Here is a 21,445-nt window from a genome sequence, read left to right on the forward strand (position 1 = left end):
TAGACTGATTTGTTGGTAAATGGAAAGCCAAAAGAAAAAAAAAAAAGAAAACTAAACTCACCACTAAAACAAGCTACTCGAATGATAAAGGCAGTGTCCGTGAAACCCAGATATCCAGGATGACACCAAACAGTTCTCAGTGGTTTCAAGGGATACCTGAATAATTCAGGATGAGGAGCATTCAAGGCAAATTAAATTGAAAATGCTCCATTAAAACATAAGCTGTTGATATGCTGGGACAAAACAATTTGCATCAGTGACAAATGACAGAGAATATAAAAAGGCTAAACAACAGGAGGATCAGGGACACTGGAGTGATATTCACAGAAGGGAACAAAGAGAAAGTAGTGGAGCTGTACCTAAAGAGAAAAGACAGAGCAACAGTGCTAGGACATGTGGAGAATGGTGCCGAGCAGTAGTTATTATTCAGACAGATACTGTCAAATGGATGATTGATGACCTTAAGCCCCGCCCCCAAAGGAACTGTCAAATGGATGATTGATAACCTTAAGCCCCGCCCCAAAAACATGAAAATATGATATATGAAATATGAAAATATGATTTATTAAAATATGAAACATGAGACGTGGCTTCATTTTATTAATACTAGATTCAAAACTAATATTAAGAAATTAAATGAAATATACACTTATCTTGCCTGCATAGCCATGCATATGTGTATCTTTCTAAAAACGATATAAAATATTCACTCCCCCGCTCTAAATTATAAATTCATGACACGTGGCTTCATTTTATAAACACTAGATTCAAAACTAATATTAAGAAATTAAATGAAACATACACTGCAGTGGGCTGGTGACCTGCCCAGGGTTTGTTTCCTGCCTTGCGCCCTGTGTTGGCTGGGATTGGCTCCAGCAGACCCCTGCGACCCTGTAGTTAGGATATGGCGGGTTGGATAATGGATGGATGGATGGATGAAATATACACTTATCTTGCCTGCATAGCCATGCATGTGTGTAACTTTCTAAAAACAATATAAAATATTCACTCCCCCGCTCTAAATTGTAAACTCATGACACGTGGCTTCATTTTATAAACAGTAGATTCAAAACAATTAATACAAAATAATAGGACCCTTATTAAAATATACACTGTCACACACGAGCGCTTAGGAGACTGTCAACAAGCCCAGAGGTGAGTGAAGTTATAACAGACGAAGGGTTGTTTGATGGTATTGATGCCTCTCTCTCTAAATTTCCAGAACCAAAGAAGACAAATAATCACTTACCAACAACAGTTCACATTCCAGAAAATGGCTGTCCATCCACTATTTCATCTTCCCCGTCACTTCCAGCTTTCATTGATGGCATCACTTCCAGTTCCTCATTAATGATGTCACTTCCGGCTCCCGATGATGACGCCACTTCCGGTCCTCCATTGATGACGTCACTTCCGGCTTCCGATGACGACGCCACTTCTGGTCCTCCGCTGATGACGTCACTTCCTTTTTGATTAATTTAGCAGCCATTTTCTTGTATAAAAGCAACCCTCAATCCTCTGTATTTGGTCAACTGTTTTGATTTTCTACATTTTGACCATTTTGCTAGCAACCACAGCAATATACAGGGCCAATCCCCAACTCTTTATATTTGTTTTTCTGACTTCTTATCACAATTAGCATAGTCGAAAAGGATTCGAACATTGTTCCAGGATGTCATAGGGACAAGAAATCAACGCGGTTCTGAACACCCTAGTAAGCGAAATTCAAACACTGAAGCTGGAACTTGGAGACACCAGGACCAGATTGGTGGAATCGGAAACTCAGGCAGCAGCAGCAGTAAGAGCGGAAACATTGCGGTCGGTACCTCCTTTACTTACCCATTTAATAATGGAAGGGGATGATGTGGAAACATATTTTCTAGTTTTTGAGCGTACTGCTAAACGCAATGCATGGCCAAAGACAGAATGGGCATATATTCTGGCACCCTATCTGAAGGAGGAAGCGCAGAGGGCCTATTATGACCTAACTGAGGAGCAGGCCACCGATTACGATGTTCTAAAAAACGAGGTTTTCAAATGCTACGGTGTCTCAGCGGCACAGCAGGCGAGAGAGTGGCGAGAGTGGAAATTTGACCCCGAAAGAGCGATACGTACACAAGTGTACGAAGTATGGGGTAAAGTGGGCAGATGGCTACGGCCAGATGTTAACAGTGCCCAGCGTATGGCAGAACTACTTACTGTCAAAACATTTATTAATGCTCTCCCTGAAAATATCGCCCAGCAAGTCCGAAAACAGGAGGTAACCTCCATGGATAACCTCATAGAAGTGGTAGAGTGTCACTGGGCGGTCTTTAAAAGAGAAGGGTCAGAACGGTTCTCGCGTCCAACCCGACAGGTTTGTGTACCTTATTTTAAGCCAACCCACCCTAACCCCAATGTTTCCGTTCGGAAGAAAGACAAACTGGGCTTACCTTCCCCGCTGCTTCAAGTGTGGGGGGTGGGTCATGTATTTACTGCTTGCCCTAACCCAGAGCTGATGGACTGTACACTAGGCAAGGGAGAGAGGTATTGTGGTGTGATCAACCCTTTGTCTTTTCCTTATATAGGAGTAATTCTCCTTAACGGGTATAAAGTTACAGCGATGTTTGATTCCGGGAGTAACATTTCCATTGTTGCTTGCCGTTATGTTTTACCGCGACAATGGGCCAATACTCAGATCAGTCTTCGATGTACACACGGGAATACCCGTTATTACGGAGCCGCCTATTGTATCATCACGGTGGGAAATGTTATGAAATCCACTTTAGTGGCTGTAATGACAGATCCACCTTTTCCGGTGATCTTAGGGCGCGACTGGTCTAATAATAACGTCGGTAAACCTACTCCTACTCCTGTATTAAAAGAGGGCTTGGTCATGGATGATGACAACAATTATCCGACAGTCTCCACGCTGTGTTTAAATTCTCTTGTTACAGATAGTGTAGTTATTGGGGATGAAAGTCCTTTAGGCACTGCGAGGGACAACCTGTCTCCCGTAGGACCTGAGGTGCCTGACGCTCCGTCCCTTGAGGTTAGGTCAGATCCCATTACTGAATTGTCTTCTCAATTTAAATTTACTCCTTTATTTAAAAGAGAACAGTGGAACGATGATTCCCTGAAGTTTGCTAGAAATGCTGTTGTTTCAGTTAACGGACATATGTCTGGTGGTTCCATACCATGAATGCCCTATTTTGTCATGCAAAATGATTTATTGTACCGTGTGGCAGAACACAATGGGGAAATTAAGACTTTGTTATTAATAAAATTGCACTTTTCGTCGTCAAGTGTGTGAATTAGCACATTCCCATCTACTCTGAGCCCATTTGGGGACCGAAAAGACATTAGAACGTATTAAGTTCAGATTTTATTGGCCTGGGATACACGAGGAGGTCCATTGTTTCTGTGCTTCCTGTCCAGAGTGTCAGATTCCCAGATGGGACCGTGCTCCTGTTATTCCTTTACCCCTGATTGATATCCCTTTCGAACGAGTCGGTATTGACCTCGTAGGTCCCCTTGAGCCCTTGTTAAGAGGACATAAATATATTTTGGTCTAAGTTGATTATGCTACATGTTTTCCTGAAGCTGTTCCCTTGCGCTCAGCCACTTCTAAATTAATCGCATGGGAACTCGTAGGGATTTTCGCTCGTGTAGGGATTCCCAAAGAGGTCTTAACTGACCAAGGAACTACCTTCACTTCGGAGACGTTCAGGGAGGTGGCTAAGTTACTGCAGATTAAACATTTTAAGATGTCAGTCTATCACCCACAAACCGATGGGTTGGTTGAACGTTTTAATCAGACGCTTAAACAGATGTTGCGCAAGGTAGTTAGCGAGGATGGGAGAAACTGGGATCAGTTACTGCCCCTCATCCTGTTTGCCTATCGGGAAGTCCCTCAAACCTCCACGGGTTTTTCTCCTTTTGAGCTCCTTTATGGAAGACAGCCCCATGGTCTTTTGGACATGCTAAAGGAAGGTTGGGAGGAGGAGGTCCTCCCATCCTCTAATATTTTGGAATATATCGCGCAATTACGCGATCGATTGAATAAAATTCGACCTGTTCTAAAGGATCATCTTGAAAAAACTCAAGCAGCGCAGACGCGATATTATAATCGCAACACCACTCTCCGGGAGTTTCTCCCAGGTGATCGTGTTATGGTGCTCGTCCCTACTTCCCATTCTGAATTGTTGGCTCATTGGCAAGGGCCTTATGAAATTATGGAATGAAAAGGGCTCGTCGACTATTTAGTTAAACAACCTAATCGTCGACCGAGCGAGTGGGTTTATCACATTAACTTGCTGAAACCGTGGAAGGATAGAGAGGCTCCACCTACCTCCAGAGAGCCTCGCTCCCTTTTTGTTGAACATCAACCCCTTAATTTCGGTTTTAATTTGTCCTGGAGAAAGAGACAGGAGCTGGAATCAGCTATCCTGTCTGTGCCGGAAGTAGTGAGCGAACAATCTGGTCGCACTTCGCTGATTGAACATGACATTATTACCGACCCGGGAGTGATTGTCAGAGAACGCCCTTATAGACTTCCCGAGGCAAAGAAAACTGAACTTGAGTTGGAGATCAGACGAATGCTGGACCTGGACGTTATTGAAAAAAGTTTTAGTCCATGGTCTTGTCCAATCGTTTTGGTCCCCAAACCTGATGGATTGTGGAGGTTTTGTAACGACTTCTGTCGTCTCAATCAGGTTTCTAAATTTGATGCATACCCGATGCCTCGGGTGGATGACCTCCTCGAGAGACTGGGCAGTGCTCAGTTTCTAACTACTCTTGATATGACGAAAGGGTACTGGCAAATTCCCTTAACGTCTTCCGCCAAAGAAAAAAACGCCTTTAGTACCCCTAGTGGACACTGGCAGTACAAGGTCCTTCCTTTTGGATTGCACGGGGCTCCTGCGACATTTCAACGTCTGGTGGATACACTGTTATGTCCCCACAATTCATATAGTGCTGCCTATTTGGATGACGTTATCATCTATTCCAGCACGTGGAAGGATCATGTACAGCAGGTTCTTGCTGTTCTCCATACGGTAGTTCAAGCCGGGCTTCAGATCAACCCTAAGAAATGTTTCTTTAATCACAACACATATCGTATGATTTTCTGATTTCATTAAATAAAAAAGCTTGAATTGTTACAGTAAATGTTTTATCTGCCGCGTGCTGTTCTGTTTCCTGTGTCTTGATATTCCTATTGACTGTTTGTTTTAACAGCTGCAGATTTAGCACTAAAGGCTCTGTTACTGTATACGTGTTTTAGAAGCGGTATCCTTTGAAAGAAATTTTATTGATAATGTCACAACTTTTCCCCCCATTTGAAATTGGTGGCCATATGCTAAAGCCACATGTAGCTTGTTCCGTAATTTAAAATGCTCCGCAAAGTGCTGAATGGTGGGGGTGGATTCCTGTGTATTGATAATGCCACAGCCTTTCCTATGGTTTCAACTGAAGCCACATTGGCTTTTAAAAAGAGCCACATTTGCATGGCTTTGTATTACGAGCAGGATAAGTGTATATTTTAATAAGAGTCCTATTATTTTGTATTGTTTTGAATCTACTGTTTATAAAATGAAGCCACATGTCATGAGTTTATAATTTAGAGCTGGGGAGTGAATATTTTATATGATTTTTAGAAAGTTACACATATGCATGGCTATGCAGGCAAGATAAGTGTATATTTAATTTAATTCCTTAATATTAGTTTTGAATCTAGTGTTTATAAAATGAAGCCACGTGTCATAAGTTTCATATTTTATATTTTCATAAATCATATTTTCATAAGTCATATTTTGGGAGCAGGGCTTAAGATCATCAATCATCCCTTTGACAGTTTCCTTTGGGGGTGGGGCTTAAGGCCATCAATCATCCGTTTGACAGTAGCTGTCTGAATAACTACTCCGGGCAAAGCAAGGGAACAACAATGAAGGAAAAATGGATCACAGGAGAGACATTTTCTAGGGTAGGTATGGGTGAATCTGTGAGATGGGCTTCTTCTCAGGTAAAAAGGAATAAAACTCAGAGTATGCGGGATATGGATGAAGAGAGGCCAGATAGTGAGATGCCATATGTCCTAAACATTGACTAGAGTTGCAAGTAAAATATTTAGGATTCCATTTTTAATTTGAGCTGGTGATGAAAAACTAGGCAGTTAAGACTTTGTTTAAAGCATAGGAAGCTGTTAAGGGTGGGGGTGGGGGGGGGGTGGGGGTCTTAATCTTCAAGCTAATCTTAAAAAAGTGGTTGGAACAAAAGCCTTGAGTAGTAGCATAGTGATTAGCACAACTGTTCACAGATCCAGTGTGCTGGGTTTGAATTCTGTGCCTGTGCCTTGTTGTTGTCTTTGTGGATCAGTGGGCTCCAGCTCCAGTCCTGGAGAGCTACTGTCTGAAGGTTTTCATTCTAATCCTTTAACTAATTAGTAACTTTTTTTTTGCGAAAATGACCTTCTTTTCCTTTCATTTTAAGCGACTTGTTTTTTTTTTTAAGATTCAGTCCTCTGAATTTCTTCATTTTTTTCCTTAAATGGCACCCAAACAGAAATGTGATATGACATGCGCCAACAAATGACCAGCCAAGTCAGAGCCTCAACCTCCAAACCGGTTTCTTACATAGAAGCTAATTTTGTTAATTTAACCCTTTATTTGATTTGGGTGGATGCTGCTCTCATTCTGCTACAGCAGACATTCCCAAAACTGTTGATTTTCATTTTTCTAAGAACACTGTTAAAATGTTTTGCGTACCTGAGCAGATCAGCATTACTGAGACCTTCCCTTTTCTTTATTTTCAGATGTTATATGATGGACACAGGTTTCTGGTCATGTGTTTGCCCATTTTGTATCTCAATACATTTTGGCTGCTAATCCATACTAATAAAAGGCAAAGCCCTCACTCACTGACTCACTCATCACTAACTCTCCAACTTCCCGTGTAGGTAGAAGGCTGAAATTTGGCAGGCTCATTCCTTACAGCTTACTTACAAAAGTTAAGCAGGTTTCATTTCGAAAATTCTATGCGTAACATCATAACTGAATCCTACTTACATACATATAGACGTTCATAGCCTGCAGCTCGATCGTCGTGTGAGGCGGGGTTGCGTCCTGCGTCCCCCGGCCTCCCACGTAGTTGGCTGCCTGCCTATTTTGGAGAACCGCCAATGCCTCTTAAACATCTTAGATTCACAGGTGACGATTTGAGTAGTGGACACTTTTATGTTTATGAATGTTTCAACTCTCAAAAGCTGGATGCGAAGTTATCGATGAAACCGGTTGTATGCTTTCAACGCTTGACAGATGCCGAATGTCACTTCAACACAATAAGTCCTGCAAATACTAACGGAATTGAAACAAACTATGAAACTCAAACCGATTATGACAGCAGCAATCCAAGCTGTGAGAAAACAGTAAAAAGGAGACGTGTCAGACGTTGTGGTACATTTTCTGATGCAGCTAGACGGAAACAACTTCGTGACGCTGCCGCCAAATACTCGCAGAAAAATCCACAAGTTAATAGAGACGCTGTCGCTAAATACTCGCAGGCAAATCCACAAGTTAATAGAGACGCTGTCACTAAATATTCGCACGCAAATCCACAAGTTAATAGGGCTTCTGTTTCTAGGTACGATCCCAATAATAAAAAGCGCTCATAAGAAAACAACAGGTTTGGCTCAAAAAAGCCGATTGTGGATTTGCGTACAGCCACCGAAACTTTGTAACGGCAGGAGACTTCAGGTCATGTGTCTGCAAAAGAACCTAATTGAGGCAACTGTTTTTACTGGCAGTGGCTCAAGGGAGAGAGTTTTTATTCCTCGCATCCCCGTTATACCCTCTGATCTCCCATTTCAATTCAAACGCCTCCAATTTCCAGTAAGGCTCTGCTTCGCAATGACAATTAATAAGTCTCAGGGACAGACCCTACAAAATGTTGGCATTGATTTGAGGCAAGATTGCTTTTCACATGGCCAACTGTACGTTGTATGCTCAAGAGTAAGCTCAGCGGACAGCTTGGTCACAACTGACAACGTGGTATACAAAGAGATCCTTAACAAATAAGTATTTGTGTATTTTTCCTCAGTTTAAAAATGTTTACTTTTCTTCTTAATAACAATTTTATGGTAGTACTTCGCCGCGGTATTTTGCTAGTAAAAAATAAAAGGTCTGATGAGTCTTAAACTGCAAAACAAAAGAAAAGGGTTAGAATGAAAGCTTGTAGGGCGGCACGCTGCCTCGCAGTTGGGAGACCTGGGGACCTGGGTTCGCTTCCCGGGTCCTCCCTGCGTGGAGTTTGCATGTTCTCCCCGTGTCTGCGTGGGTTTCCTCCGGGCGCTCCGGTTTCCTCCCACAGTCCAAAGACATGCAGGTTAGGTGGATTGGCAATTCTAAATTGGCCCTAGCGTGTGCTTGGTGTGTGGGTGTGTATGTGTGTGTCCTGCGGTGGGTTGGCTCCAGCAGACCCCGTGACCCTGTGTTTGGATTCAGCGGGTTGGAAAATGGATGGATGGATGAAAGCTTGTAATTAGGGTGAATGTGCTCTGTAAATAACCCACTGAAGACCCTTTGAAAGATTTAAAATCAATCTGTGTGGAGACCCTGAAAATACACATTAAAAGACAGTTATTTCGTTAATATCACTCCGTGCCCATTACTAAAATACAAACTCGGCCGATCTTTTTTTCAGCGTGGTTCTCCTTCTTCAGACATCACGTGCTTCTATCTCCCTCGTTCTTAGCTACCGAGAGTAGCAGCGTCGCTCTGTGGCCGGGTGGCGTTATTGATGTTTCGTTTTAGCCTCAAACGCTTCGCTCCAAAACGAAGAAATTTAAGTGTATTTCTTGTGTATTTATTGGGCTTTTCTCGGGAATTTTCGGTTTTCATCCAAAACACACACTCGTTCCATGACTGGATACTTTAAATTGCCCACCAGTGTGTGTGGGGGTCAGGGTGCAGTGTGATGGACTTATGTTTTTAGTCGGTTTATTCATAGGCGGCATAGGGGAACCATCGCTGGAAAGGACAGATGATCCAAGAAAACCTGCCGCTCCACCTGTAATCTTCTCCTTAAGGAAATCTATCCAGTCTTTGCTGTTACTGTGGTCTTTGAAGGAAACCCCTTCAGAAGTCACGTTTTCACATTCACCGACAATCCCTGACTCGTCTAAATGGATCTAAATTTAAAGTGAGAGATGATTAAAAAATAAGCAGACACATCCGTGTTGCGCTCCTCAAAACAGTGCTCGACGGGTTTCGGACCCGTGCCTCTGATCGGTGACACTGACTTAAGGTCGGTGGCTTCAGTCATTTAATGAGGACAATGGAGTCCTGTCACGTCAGTCTGAGTAGCGTCACCCTGATGCTGAGGTGCCAGTATGTCGACAAACACATTTGGTTTTTCTTTCTTGCACAGTAACACTAAGCCACGGATTTATACAGCATTTGTCTGACAGAACACAATGTTACATAAAAATAGAAGCTGCTTGTAGCTTGAAGCTGACAATGCAGAGCACGCAGCTTTCTTACTGTGATTTTCCCTGCTAAAAGGAATGACTCATTTGCATTCCTATAAAAATGCCTCAGGCTTTTTAAGTAAGTGGCCTAAATATATACACCGATGGTACAGAATGTGAATGCATTCACATAACGGGACGTGAACAGCCTACACATCCGCGCGCACGCGCACCAGTGCACGGTAGCACATTGCGCCTTCAGTTCCCAGAGCCGGTCAATCCACTAGGGCGCGACACCAGAGGGGCTCCGGTTATGTAACTTAAGCTATATTCGTTACGTCCACGCTATAAACACCGAGAGTCGCAGTTTTGGAAAGTCAAGGGGTGTGTGCAGTGCCGGTGCTGGGTTATTTTGTGACCTAGGCCATGGTTATTAGTGCGTCAACCGACTGTTTGGTAGCTAACCCGTGCGGCTGGGTTCCCAAACCTCCTTATAATCTGCGCCCCTGGCAAATACCTACTTCTCTTTAAGAATGGCACCGGCCCTGGGCGTAAGCCCTGAACAACCTAGGCAACCCTCAACCTCCACCCACGGTCCTCGAAGTCTAATAATACTGAGAGCGCTGTGGACAACGGGGGGCGCCATTTGTTACTCAAACGGCGAGCACTTCGGACCTTTAACAGCCCCCTGCTCTCTTCGGACCTTCAGCCCCATCCCTTCCATTTTCGACTTGGACAACGAGGGGCGCCCGTCAACGCCTACTGCACCACACGAGCTTCGACCGGCACTTTGTGTTCCACGCACAATTCAAGTTCTTAGGAGTAAATTCAAACCTGCTCTCTGATCTCCTAGATGTCATTCAAGTTCATACATAATCATTGAAGAAGTCGACACACTGAGTTTTTAAATAAGGCTGGAATATTTTAGCACTCCTTTTTTAACAATTAATATCACCTTTCGATTATTAGAAAGACCAACGCGACTTGGAGCTTAACAGCAGGGCGTATTGTAATAAGGCTCGGTGGGAGACCATTATGAGCTGAACACTGAAGCCGATAAAAAAAGGTAGCAAGCCGAAAGACTGAGTATGTTTTGTACAAAACGTATGCGAAATGAGGCGGAAAATTTTCTCGAAAACAGATTCGCATCAAAAAGTAACGCTGTAAAATATTTTCTCTCGCTCGCTTACTCGTTCTTTTCAAATGTTTATATGGAGTTGGCACATTCTCCCCGTGGCTGAGTCGATTTTTCTCTACACAAGCCGGTTGTATCGGTGCTTCTGAACTGGTGCCCTATGAGTGAATGTGCATGTAAGGTTAAGGGTATTGCTCAGAATTACGCGATCAGACAGCACTTGGAATTGCATTGGTCCAACTGGTTATTTGTTTCCTTGTTTCTTAATTGTTCGTTGAGCCGTCTAATACAAATAAAACAATACTCGTGTTCTTTAACATGAAGAATTCTGGGCACAGTGCCGTTCATTGACAAGTTTTTTTTTGCGTATTTGTAGAGACAATTGGAAGCCATGGGCGTGGAATGTCACAAAAGTGTTAGCGGTCCTGCGTGAACTTGCTGGTCCCACGTCTGCGAGATATTTGGGTGTTAAGTCCCCTCACAATCAGAACAACATCGGCAAAGAAGCAGGAGTGTTTTTCAGATCCAGCATTAAAAAATAAATAAATAAATAATAATAATAGTGGAAGCGTTCACGCTGACATGGAGACGCGCGAAGAACGGTTAAGATTGTCTATATTTTAGTCTTAACTGCATTTCCGTGTTTTTGTTTATATTGCTCAATGAGAAGTTAAAATAAAGCATGTCCGCTTTATTGGAGTTGTAGGAGTTCGCTGTATTTTCAAAGGAAGGAATTTTGAAAATTGTGCGAAATTTGTAGACCCAGTTTATTTTTATAGCAGTAAAAATCGACCGATGTCTAATAGATTTTGCTGATAGATGGACTAATTTAAATCTCAGATTAAGCAAAATGACACCTTTTATTCAGGTCAGGGTCGGAGCTGCCTCGAAAGCTTGCATATTGTGATCTTTTTAAGTTAGCCAATAAAAGGTGTCATTTTGCTTGCCTTCTCACTACATCCGTAATGACTAACACGGTACAACACCCTAGTAATCCCAGATCAAGAAGAATTGAACTCTTCTGACAGATTAAGGGGACATTAAGTAACGGTTAGGGGGCGAACGTTTTTACCGGGTCTACAGAAGCAGAAACTGAACGTTGTTATAATGTCATCAGATGTATGTTATAATACGTAGTGTTAATGGGACATTAGAGTGTGGAGTGCCTAGAACATTATTTATAAACATACAAACTCAAAGAACATGTCCAAAGTTTATTGCCTGTACCCTTTATTACTCATTTTGAGCAAATAATTCACAGACAACAGAAAACTTTAATTCAACTATTTCCAAGTGAGATACAGATAACACCTTGAATAAACAATATGCTTTCCTGAATGTATTTTTAAAAGAGTAAACCAGTCCAAAAAAAAATTAACCAGACAAACAAACAAACATATTCCGACAGGAAATCCTGGAAAGTCACACCCCGCAGTAAACAGATCAGTCCGTGTTGTTTGTCTCATCACATTCCAAATGCGTGGTCTTTTGGACCTTCTGCAAAAACAGATAGAACTTGATTTGTCCCTGGGGGAAAATTTGGCTTTTTGCAGAAGTTCTTGAAATAAATAAATAGAGTAGATAAATAAACATATAAACTCACAAACATTATAGCCTGAGCACACTCCAGAATGACTACAAAGGAAGAAAATAAAAAAGAAGCAAAAACTTGAGTCGGTAGCTATAGGTCACAGTGAGGCATTATGCAGGGGTATTGAGTGCAATACAAATCACATGTAAATGAGAGTATTTCTGCAACATCAGCAATAAAACATGAAATATTTTATTATTATCTTTATTACCTTCCTATTGTTGGGACCAGAGCTGCTTCTGTCAAAAGGTTTGTACTTGGATCAACCATTCAGAAAAGATGCATGTTTTAGGACCTCTCTGAGCTCATTGTTTATATCGTCCCTCATAATTTTTTGAATGTTTATTTAATTATAAGAGTTAAACGCTTGATTTACACCTTGAAAACCATTCTATTAACTTGGTTACTTTTCAATTAAAATAACCAGACAGTAATGAATTAAAATAAGGCACACTTACTAACAATCTGTTTATAAGTGAACGTCATCTGTAGAGGAGTCATTCCTTCTTCCCCATGAACACTGAACAACTCTCAAGTGTTGTTTTCTGCATCATTCCTCATCATATTCCTCAGCCGCAGCAGGAACGTCACTCAGTCCACTTAGGAACTCCGTGCTGAAACCTGATCAAATTAATTAATTAATTAAATCAGGCCATAAACATTCCATACAGTTTATCATAAATTAACAAAGGACAGATCCCTCCTCTCCGCATCATGCTCTCATGGTAAGCGCCATCACTAACCAGAAACTGAAATTCAGAAATAGTGTTTAAACTCATTAATTTATTTGGCCACTTTCATTTCATTTCATTGGATACTGTAATTGGAGACACCTGACACCCTCATGCGGGTTGCCACGTTTTCTGGGAGCATGCGCATTGTCCATCAGTACAGAAACTTTTTAATTCAACAATTGGCAAACGTTAGGTGAAAGTGTTACATATTGCTTTGGCAATATCTTCAGACAAAATCTTACAAAAACGTTCCGTTAACGCTATTAGAAAAAGACAGAGCTGTTAATGAGTGTTAGTCTAATGTTAGGCTTTATGTGGAGGGGTGGATTGTCGTGGAGAGTCAGGAATTTACACATCAGTGGCTGTCCATGAACGTACGCGTCACGTTGGAACGTCAAGTTGTTAGGGTCAAGAAATGGTCTGGGACAATCTCTCAGTAGTCCGGCAGATGGCATCACAGTCACTTCTCATAGATTCTGACACCTTTGATACACCTTGATACAGATTTTCCTTTCTTTCTAAAGATTAAAAGTATTTTCATTGTTTTCAGCTTATCTACTTCTGGTCTTTATGATTTTTCGTCATTGTGTAGATTGGCTAATTCACAGACTCATACTTAAACTTGGTATGGCAGTGAAGTTGTGTTTTAAGATCTATCTATCTATCTATCTATCTATCTATCTATCTATCTATCTATCTATCTATCTATCTATCTATCTATCTATCTATCTATCTATCTATCTATCTATCTATCTATCTATCTATCTATCTATCATTTAGTGCTTTTCATATATGTCTGTCTGTGACGGTTTGACAGTCAGATCATGTTGCATCTAAATGTAATTGGAGTTAGTGCGGATTTGCTGTGGACACCACAACAGAAGCCAGCATTTCAGAGATTTACATGTAAATATCCTTCTTCGAGTGTCCCCTTTAGTTATAATTTTATTAATTAAGGGAACACATTTCTGGTGTGCCATTTAAATGACATGGGCACCTGTTTGGCTGTTAGTGTCCATAATGGCTACACCCATAAAACGTGCACAGCTCAATAGTCAATATTATGTTGCAGGGAAATACACAGCAAACTTTTTTGACATTGCTGCCTGCAGTTTCATCCCAGGAGGTTTACACCATTCAATAGTCCATTACAATAAAGTTTATATTAAACTAAATTGTTCCCTCAACTAAATATTAACAGTTTTAGAGCTTGTGATTGTACAAAGGTCTAACAAATGGTCTGAGTGTGGCTATTTTATGGGGTAGCCATACCAAACCAAAAGTCACTGGCTTTGATAGCTAAGAGGCCGGCTAATGGTCTGTGACTGAGAGTCAGCTCACCTTTTAACTATGACCTCAAAATCAGTGTGGCCTGCTGCTCTTCTTAAATAGACTTGCAGGTTAATTGTTTAAGAAATGAAAAACTACATTATTTTCTAATAAGACTGACAATAGGGAAAATTTAACCATAAGTGGCATGTAGACCTATGCATTAGCTTACTGTCAGGATGATTTGATATTTTCAGTTGCAGTATTATGATTCTTTTAAAGGAGAGTCAAAGCACTCAGCAGGCAAAGTGTGCAGGACACACATACCATAGGCACTGGTTTTGGCTCAGCATGCCAGAAAATGCTTGTAAGGAGAGTACAAGAAGGAAATGCTAGCAATTATCTCAAACATCAGTCCAATCTGCAAAAACTGGGACTATGAAATACAGCTGATCATCTTTACTAGGACTTATGGATTCCCTGGGGATCTGGAGGTATCAAGATGAGAGATGAAAAGCAATTTACTGCAGACATTTTAGCTTAGCGGCTATTTATAACTCTGTGATTATTTCTGATATGCTAAAATATAAATGTAATCAGTATAACAGAAGTAAAAGTATCAAGATTAAAAAGCATCTGACATGCGACAAAAGTGAAAGTCTGTATGTTGGAAGCATCAAGTTAAAAATGGTAAACCTGAGCAGGCGAGCTACAAAGAAAATGAACATTGTCTGCAGTAGCTGCCTGGGGAGATGGCTCTGGCAGTGCTGAGTGGTGACAGAAAGAAACAAAAACATCTCTCCATTGGCAAGTCTGGAGCCTGTCAAGAAAACCTTTTGCTGTTCCATCAATGGTAGGCATAGAATGGGAAGTGACCCCAAATGGGATGCCATTCCTTTGCACTCACACAAACTTCCACTCGCTCATCAGGCCAGTTTAGAGGCTACAGTTAATGTGACGGGCACATTTCTGGGATTATGGGAGTAAACCAAAGTACCCACTTGTTACAGTTTTGTTCATACTGATGGCTGGCTTAGTGTTCAGTGTTCAGGGTATCACCTCTCAGATTCCAGTAGAGGGAGCTTTTCTAATAACATACAGCCACATTAAAAAGGAAGAGAAAGGGTCTAAAAAAACATGTAGTTTTGCATTATTACCCACTAACATGAAACTCGCAATTTTTTACTTTTATACCAAAAATCATTTGATTAAGCATTGTACTTAGTCTGACTTAAAAGTAATAAAGACCATTTTAAAATCAATAGAAGAAGCTCTCAGGCTCAAATAACTTGTATATAAATTTGTAAGATGTGCAGGAGATCGCAACATTTGATTTTTGAGCTCATAACAGCAAACACAAGGACCTGTGCAGATAGTCCAGTCTGTTTTGAATTCAATGGTTGTTCCCTCTCTTTCTCACTCTCTCTCTCTCTCACTTGTTTTCTCACTCTCTCTCTCTCTGTCTCTCTCTCTCTCTCTCTAGACTCGCACATATGAGTTTCTGAGTGTGCTTTAACTCTCCCCATCGGTTCTTTACAATATCATAATGAAAAGAGCCAGTAAAATGCATTTTAATTCTCCTGACATGGTAACTATGGAAACTAACTGTTGCCAGTGTGTGGTGGCTGGAGGCCAGGCCTTGGCTCTTATTTCAAAAGCAAAGAGGGAGGATCATGGAGACTAATCACTAAGTCTTAAGAGGGTGCTGACATTGCTGATGATGGGGTAACCTTGTTGTTAAACATATAGGGTGTTAATTTATCCACAAAATAATTTTGTTGGTAAGCAAGAACAATGAACTGAGTGTGAAAGATATGTAGATTGTAACAATCCTTGGTAGTTCATTTCAGCTTGCTGACTCACTACACTGTCCCCATCATTCAGGAGCACATTGCCTTGGGGCAACAGCTCGGTTGTAGGTAGCACTAAACATTAGAGCGTAAGAAATTTGACAAACAAGAGGAGACCATTCAGTCCATCAAGCCTGTTTGCTTAGTTAATACCTAAGCTCTCCCAGTATCTCAACCAGATTTTTTTTAAAGGTTGTCAAGGTATCTGCTTCAACTACATGTCTCAGCAGTTTGTTCCAGAGTCCCACAACTCTTTGCATAAAGAAGTGCTTCCTGGCTTCAGTTTTAAATACACTTCAACAACAACAAAAACATTTATTTATGTAGCAAATTTTCATGCAAAAGATGTATCTCAAAATGCTTTACAGGATGAAGAAAGAGAAAAAAGAAAATACAGAAATAAAATTAGGAAATACTAATTAACATGGAATAAAACTAAGGTCCGATGGTCAGGGTGGACAGAAAAAAAAAAAACTCTGGACAGCTGGAGAAAAAAAAAAAAAAAAAAAATCTGCGGCCACGAGACCATCCAGCTTCCTCTAGGCATTCTACCTAAAATAAATGACCTCAATCAGTCCTCATTGTATTTAGGCTTCACGTGGAAGAACTTGATGATGATAGTCATGTGGACGTCTGTCCTTTAATCCATCAATGTAGGGACATCATGGTGCTTTGATCGGGTGGTGGTGGCGCAGATCGCCACCACAGAAAACTGGAAAAAGAACAGCAGAGAAAGTAAGGGTTAGTATGGATTTCAGAGCCACCATGAATGATAATGATAATTAAATGCATATACAGAGTATCAGGGTTAAACTAAAATGAAGCTATGAGAAAGCCATGTTAAAATAATATGTTTTCAGCAGTGTTTTAAACTGCTCCATCATATTAGCCTGGCAAATTTCTGTTGATAAGCTATTCTAGATTTTAGGTGCATAACAGCAGAAGGCCGCCTCACCACTTCTTTTAAGTTTAGCTCTTGGAATTATAAGCAGAGACTCATTTGAAGATCTGAGGTTATGATTTGGAGTGTAAGGTGAAAGGCATTCTGAAATATAGGATGGATTTCCACTGGTGTCCTTGAGTATGTGAATCAGCCTTATGTTGGATCTATTTTATCAATGCCTTTGAGGATTTTAAATACCTGGATTAGGTAGCCCACACACTCTTCTCTCCTCAAAACTAAACAGGTTTAATTCTCTGAGTCTGTGTGAATGGCATGTCCATAAGTCCTGGGATGTGCCTGGTTGCTTCCCTCTGCCCTGCTAGCACTAATGCTATTAAATTGGGCACTTGTTCCCTCACCCTTTTTTCTCTTTTTTGGATGGCTATTAATACTTGTTGCTATGTCTGTTTTTTTTTCTTTAAAATAATAAAACCTTCCTGCTCCCATAGCTCTGTTCTGCATGTGTCCTGGCACAATAGACTTGTGTTCTGCAAACCTGGTCTTCCAGGCCCACTGTGCCATCACTTTCTGTTGTAAGTGGGCTTTCAGGCACTGACACATTTTGTCAGTTAAAATCGCAGTTTGCTTGAGCAGAAATTTTAATGAGCTACATTTATGAAAGAAACAAGGCAGCAACCTGCTTTTGAGTCGAATAAATTGGCAACAAGCCTACAGAAGCATGCATTTAAAGACAGATTGCAGATGCTGGATATTGGTGCTAGCTGGAACTAAAGCACTTTACATGGTGATGTCATGGATTATGATGCAAATTAATTATTACTCAAATAGTTAATATTATGGGCAGGGCTACCTCTTCTTTCCTTAGCATTTTAATGAAGGTTCAGAGTACAGCTTCCCATTCTTCAGTTCTTTTCCAAGTTTTAGGCGGCATACACAATTGGGTTACATGATACAGACTATACTGAACATAACATTTTTAAACCTAATAATTCTTATTTAGAGTAGCAGGGGGCTGGAACCAATCCCAGCAATATAAAGCACATGGTAAGAAACAGGAAGCAGCTGTGGATGAGGTGTCAGTCCAATGCATCACTCGGCCAGGTACTCACCCACATCAACCATCTGTTAGCACCACTTAACCTGCAAACCTTTGAGGTTATTAGAGGAAAGTGCTCACGAACACAGTTAGAGTATACAATATGGATGACATATGGTGTTCTATTACATGTAAGATGCAGAAATGTTACATTTGAATATGCGATGAGAGGTCAGAAACTTGAAAATACCCTTTATGAGGACCTTGGAGTTGTAGTGAACATCTCACTATCTACATACAGACAGCGTTCAGAATCAATTAAGAAAGCTGACAGAATGTTAGATTATATAGCAAGATATGCAAAGTACAAGTTCATGAAGGTGATGCAGAAGCTTTACACCTGGAGTACTGTGTGCAGTATTTGTCTGTACAGTATATTACAAGAAAAGACATAAGTGCTGGAAAAAGTCCAGAGAAGAGCGACTGGGATGATTCCAGGGCTTCAGGGGATGAGTATTGAGGAAGAATTAAAAGAACTGAGACTTTTCAGTGTAAGTAAAAGGAAATTAAGAGGATACATGATTCAAGTGTTTAAAATTATGAAGAGAATTAGTACAGTGGATCAAGACTGTTACTTTAAAAAGAGTTCATCAGCAATATGGGAACACAGTTGGAAACTTGCTAAAGGTTGATTTTGCACAAATATTAGAAAGTTTTTCTTCACACAGAGAACTATACACATGGATTAAGTTATCAAGTAGTGTTGTGGACAGTAGGACTTTAGGGTCCTCACCTTGATGTTATTTTAGACAATCTAGGTGAATGGGATGAACAAGCATGAGGGACAGAGCAGCCTGTTGTCATCAATAATTTTGTAATGTTCTAATGACACACAAGGATGAAATTCAAATCCAGGGTACAGGATCTATCAGGTAGCAATGCTACCTACTCTGGCACCACCAACTAGACTGACTACATGTTAACAGGATGTTACAAACAGCCACCTTCCAGTTACCTAGAATGTGCTTGATGTCCACCCTTAGCCCTTCCTTTCACCCCGGCTCTTCCCATCAGTATCTGTTTCTGTATGGCATTAATTATGCTTATGTCATATGAAGGGAGACGCACTGAGAATAAAAGATGAACCCTAATATGGATCTTTACACTAGCATTGCAAAGTCCTCCAGTTAACTGATGTTTGTCTTATTAGGACAAAAGCAAAATGAACGTTTTACGGTGAAATCTCAATGGGCAGTCTATGGCTCACCAGCCTCTAATGTGGCTGAATTAGAACAATTCTGTAGAGAAAAGTGGGCCAAAATTTCTCCACGGATATAGTAAAGACTGAATTCCTGTTACCAGAAGCATTTAATTGAAGTTGTTGCCGCTAAAGTGGCTGGTGAACCTTATATTATACTAACTTTGCTTGGAGATCAGAAACAATTAAGTATTATGAGTATGCAAAAACAGGAAATCACAAAAGAGGCGAATACTTTTTAACTGCACTGTACTTTTGTCATATTCTGTGCCTTCCATTTTGTATTGTAACATCTGCCTGTTTTTTTTCATTGGGATTATGGACTTGGATAATAAAACATTTTCTTTAGTTTATCATCATGCCTGTTTTCATGTTGGCTTGTCCTGTGCTGTGCTTCAGCCTGAGTTTGTCTTGCCAGCTGGGTGTCACAAAGTGGCATGCAGTTCTGAAGTCCTATGGTTTAGGTTTTCTTGAAGGGGAACCAGCACAAAGGTCCTGGTTGTTTTGCTCCTGACATCAATATGTATTGTCTCCAACAATGACCATTACAAATGTACATTACTCTGACTTTTATAAACAAAGTTCAGAAGGGAAATAACCATTCATTTTCTACCCTGCTTCTCCAGTTCAGACTTAATATGAGGGGATGCCTATTTTGGCAGTTGTAAGCAAAAAATGGGAAATGACCTAAGATGGGCTGCCAATACATTGCAGGGCATGCTGAACTGTTCAGTCAAATGGGACCAGTTTAGGGTTGGAAGTTGTCTTTAAGATATAGGAAAGAACAGAAGCACCTGTCACTATAGAGACACAAGGAAAAGATGTAAACTCCACACTGCCAAGGATCAGGCTTGGACTTGAACTCATGGACTCTGGAGCTTTGAAGCAACTGCAGTAACCACTATGCCACCCTAGGAGAGCATCTGATTTATTAAGTCTGGTAAGTTCTTTCTGCACTTCTTTACATTTCTTCCAGTCCCAACACTCGTTCCATCAGCAGTGGGGCACTTGTTTGGTCAGGCTACCCTTTTTAACAAAGAGAGATTCCCTTTTTGCATTGGAAGTTCCAACCCTTTTTCCATATTAAGTGACCCTTAAATGGCATATGTGTGAGGATCTGAATGCATTACAAGCAACAGACATGGTGGAGTACATGGACCAGACTTACTATTAAACATGAGTGTGCTGTAGAAATGGCTTTACAAACTCACAACATGGAATATGTGCTGAAGAGTGGTCCTCCAGAGTCTGAACAGGGCTATGTTTTAAATTTTTATTGATTTATTTATTTTTTCTGTTGTGATGTCTTCTGCTATGTAGAAATGACGCACAAACAAATGCCACCTACACGAGGGAAAACACTTTGCACGGGTCCCACCATTAGATATTGTTGGGTGATTAGAGGATTCCTCAGAATTGAAAGTGCTGGCAAACAAAGGATTAAATGAGATAGGCAGCTGGAGAATGAGGATAAAGATGATGCAAAAATGTTATGGACTGTGCAATCACCATTTTGGGCCTTCATTTGCTATATTTAAAAGCAACCTGCATTCTGCCTTGTGCTACAACAAACTGTAAGTGAACTTGAGCTTTTACTATGCTTAACTCCCTCAAAAGAAGAAGAAGAAGGAAAAATATTAACAAGGTCAGAGAATCAGAGAAATTCTGGCTGGAAATTGCAAATCTGAAGAAATATATTGTAGAACATGTACAAGTTACCTTTAATCAGCTTTCCTTAATGTCCCATGTTATTGTTGAAGAAAGGATGTTAAAGTAACGTCTCTCACTCCCCTCTTATTCCTGTTCCCCACAACTAATTCCTTTCATACTTTTGAACTCTTCTTTCACTGCATCACGTCCTCTTCATTTGCTTGCACTGATAGCATTTAACTCCTTCATCTGTGGCCCAGGCAGTTTAAATTTCACTTTACATTGGCGCCCTCTGCTGGCCATTTTTAAGTCCAGTCTTGAGCGCGTTCATATGGAGTTAGGCGGAAAGTTCAGATTGGCAGCCGTTCGTTTTCATATCAGTGCAGAGAGAGTCGTCCAGCTAATTCGACGTGATTTTTCATTGTCTGCTTTTAATAAAGCATCACCTGTAAATATCGATTTGAGTACTTTCATGTTTTATCTTTTAATCAAACAATATTTTTGACTAAGGCGAAGGTTTGCATTAGGAATAAAAATAAATTAGTTAAAATAGAGCAGGCAATTGTTAGCTGTTTA

General features: G+C 40.7%; 1 long non-coding RNA gene across 1 annotated transcript; it reads right to left on the reverse strand.

The window, feature by feature from the left end:
* Positions 1-11,971: 11,971 nt before the first annotated feature.
* LOC127528609 (uncharacterized) lies at positions 11,972-21,121 on the reverse strand. Its single transcript, XR_007935364.1, has 4 exons — positions 20,939-21,121; positions 15,173-15,258; positions 12,627-12,789; positions 11,972-12,074 (listed from the first exon to the last, which is right to left on the reverse strand). It is a non-coding gene; the product is annotated as an uncharacterized LOC127528609 (long non-coding RNA).
* Between the last annotated feature and the right edge of the window lie 324 nt (positions 21,122-21,445).

The sequence above is a fragment of the Erpetoichthys calabaricus genome, chromosome 1 (genome assembly GCF_900747795.2).
Source record: "Erpetoichthys calabaricus chromosome 1, fErpCal1.3, whole genome shotgun sequence".
In the NCBI taxonomy this organism is placed as follows: Eukaryota; Metazoa; Chordata; class Cladistia; order Polypteriformes; family Polypteridae; genus Erpetoichthys; species Erpetoichthys calabaricus.